At 34.7% G+C, this 3378-nt stretch overlaps 1 long non-coding RNA gene across 1 annotated transcript; it reads right to left on the reverse strand.

Moving 5' to 3' along the window:
• Window positions 1–575: 575 nt before the first annotated feature.
• Window positions 576–2959, reverse strand: LOC139460847 (uncharacterized). The gene is made up of 3 exons (XR_011652842.1): window positions 2734–2959; window positions 949–1005; window positions 576–626 (listed from the first exon to the last, which is right to left on the reverse strand). It is a non-coding gene; the product is annotated as an uncharacterized lncRNA (long non-coding RNA).
• Window positions 2960–3378: the final 419 nt, after the last annotated feature.

Genomic DNA, 3378 nt, shown 5'->3' on the forward strand with positions numbered 1-3378 from the left:
TCCGTGTCTTATTCCTCAATACCTCCCAGGCAGCCTGAAATGTTTGTACCAATCTAGTTAAGACATCAGGTACCAAGCAATACATTCTGCAAACTGAATTCACTTTAACCATATCCGTGAAACAGCAAGTCAATGAAATGCACTCTTTTGGCAGAGTTTGAAATACGGCCAAGATAAAAATCTAAATGTTTTAAATTACATGATTGTACAATTTGGTTATATATTTATTTTCCCAAACAGTTTTCAAGGCTATGTGCAAATTGTTCACAAATGTTTCAATACAATTAAAAGATATTTGATTTCCCCACGAATTTGCAAATTAAAAAACCATCAAACAATAAGCCCTGCACAAATTGAAACATTTAAATTTTCTTGGCCTTACCCCATACATTCAGCATTTAGAGCAACACTGTGACAAACAGAATAGTCTATGCATCTGATGTCCTAAGATCCATTTCCCAGCAACGAAATGACAATAGAATTCTGGTTGAGGTGACCTTTATTTATTTATTAAATGACAAGTCAGAACTTGGGATGAGTGGCTGAGGAGCCTTTTCAGTCCTCAAAGGAAAAGTCACAGGGATGATCTTCAACTGTATCCATAGTCTCTCCTTAAGCCTTGGTAACTGAATAAAAAATGACACAAATGTTATAAAATGGCAAGGCAAGGGACATATTTCTGACATAACAAAATAATGGTTGCATTCCCCAAATAATATTTTGATGTCTGATGTCAGTCTTTAAACAGTTAAAAACTGCTGAAAGTGCGAAGGCGCTGACAGTAATAACATGATGCTCTTGGATCATACATAAGCAGAAAAGCTTTCAGCACTGAATCATTGGTGTAACTTTATACCCCCTCCCTTTAGACTTTTGGTATAATTAAATAAGAATCATCTAAATTTTAATTCTTGAAGATGTTTGTATATATTATTGCATCATACATACCTTTCTGTCAGTGATGTACTTTAAACAAATATGCTCCCACAATACTGTTTTCTCCACCTAAAAGAAAAACAGAAACCACAAAGTATCACATTTTTAAATAAACCAGTACTGTATAGATAAATCACATTTACTTAGAGTATGATGTAACTAGTGGTAGTATTGGCAAATAGTTTTATCAGTCAACAGATCAACTGTAGTTATTCAAACCAGTCACTTTACCTCTCTGCTGTACATCACAAACTAGTGATTCAAGTGAATATGTTGGCCAAGTTTCTAAAACCTTATTTGAAAAATATATACATAAATGAAAAATATATATTGCCAAATAAAATAAATAGTTCCCATATTTGAAGCATGAATGTTGAATATGAATTATGAATAGAAGTGTTAACACTTTGGGGTATTTATCCTAATTAAAATTGTGATTATTTTTTTTAATACTAACCTTAATATTTTCCATATTAATATGCCAGGATAATTATATAGAATCTATGTTGTAATATTTACAAAGATAGATCTAGAAAACATGGGAAAATTAACAAAATGCAATAGCTTATACAATACCAGACGAAGTTAAAACAGCTCAGTAAATATTTATTTAAATTTATTTGTTACTACGTCTATTATAATACATAATACAGTTTAATATCGTTATATATAATTCTGTAGACCTAGTATGGTAGCCTATACGTGGCAACATATGGAGATCGAAAACCGAACGAATAGGGTTGCTATCAATTCCATTGTATTTTTCATTGGTGCACATTGGCTACACCTATCTCACCTTAATAATCAACAAACGATGACCAACTCACTGACAATATATGGTGATATTTAACTTTTAACTATCGACTAGCTTATCATCACCAATATGACAATACCGCAAACACCCCGTTATAGCGCGCGACGAGAGACTCGTTTTACTATTGCTCGTTTTCATTAGAAGGGAGTCGGACATATATCTAGTTATCGGAAAATGATGAATTGATTCTTTTTTTGCAAATAATAAAATTACACCATGATAAGAGCCTTGCTAAAATAAAATGTATAGTCAGCACCAACAACCTGATGGTCCACATTTAGGCTACTTCAGTCTGTGCTAATTAGGCCTTTTCGGAAACAACAAGTATGTTTCTATCTCTTCCCGAAAATACAACTTTTCATAACATCATTGAGCGCATTAAGACTAAGGCTATAACTAGTAGCCTACAGAGAGTCGATCTGAAAATACTTCCATTGTTTTGATTCCCTCTCTTCGCTGTATAAGAGAAATCTACTAAACCTTTCCCATGTCCTGAATGAGCCACATTGTTTCACAAAAATCAAAGTCCGAGGGATTAGTACAAGTAAACTTTGAATGGTAATGATTTCCGAAATAACACGGAAGAAATGGCGATAACTGTCAGTGGTCAGTAGGCGATGCATAAGTTAGGCCTATTTACAGACCTACACGTTTACGATCGAAACCCGAACATAATATGACGGCCACAAAACGCCGCCAGACTGAATTCTGGTCAAACATATCTACTGCTTGCCCTTGGTAATTACCCTTGGTATCCATAAAATAATAATATGGGAAAATGTCTTGGGCCTCCTTCGCCTCTATATACATTATGTTCTGTGTATCAAATATTAATATCGTCACTGACGCTCAGTGAAAGTGACCGGCAAACTTCATTCTAAACCCTGCCACTGCTGAATAATACGATACATTTAATCATTTGACGATCTGCCTGTACAGAAACATATCAACAAGCGGAGGCTGCTTCTAAAAAATTAACTTACCTCATCCGAATTCACAGATCATCTGTCCAGTTCCAGTTGCTGCACAATCTCTTGGTTGTAGACTTCTTAGTGAGCTTGAACTAAGATGGCTGGTGACAACAAATCTTCCGCGACAATGTGACGTCATTCTGACGTCACTTCACGAGGCAACAGGCTGAACTTTTCCGCAGTCGCTCTCACGCCGCAAAAAATGGGCGCAATTGTTTTTAACTGTAATATTGCTTGTGACAACATTTAGTAGACAGATAACTTCGTTATAGATATATATCTTTAAAAAGAATAAAACTAAGAGATGGTAGGTCTACAAGTGGTTTCCTAAACATCATTTACAAAAAGTGTTGTAATGTCCAAAGCACAACGTTATCACAACGTTAATTTGCAACGTTGTTGTTACGTTGTGGAATAACGTTGTCATAGAGATACGCAATTACGTTTTGGAAATTTTAGTATTAAGAGATGAAAATTTAAATGCCGAATATATAGAAAGGTAATGCATTACTGCCTTGGTATTCTGACAAATTCATATTGATTTTGATAAAGCAGTTCTATTCCTTTATGACTATCGAGAAGCAAACTCTATAACGTTTCACCGACGTTTCAGAAACGTAGCTACAAAACGATGTGTGATGTCCAATGCACAACGTT

This window comes from Haliotis cracherodii, unplaced genomic scaffold, assembly GCF_022045235.1.
Source record: "Haliotis cracherodii isolate W230 unplaced genomic scaffold, xgHalCrac1.p SCAF_14, whole genome shotgun sequence".
Lineage (NCBI taxonomy): Eukaryota > Metazoa > Mollusca > Gastropoda > Lepetellida > Haliotidae > Haliotis > Haliotis cracherodii.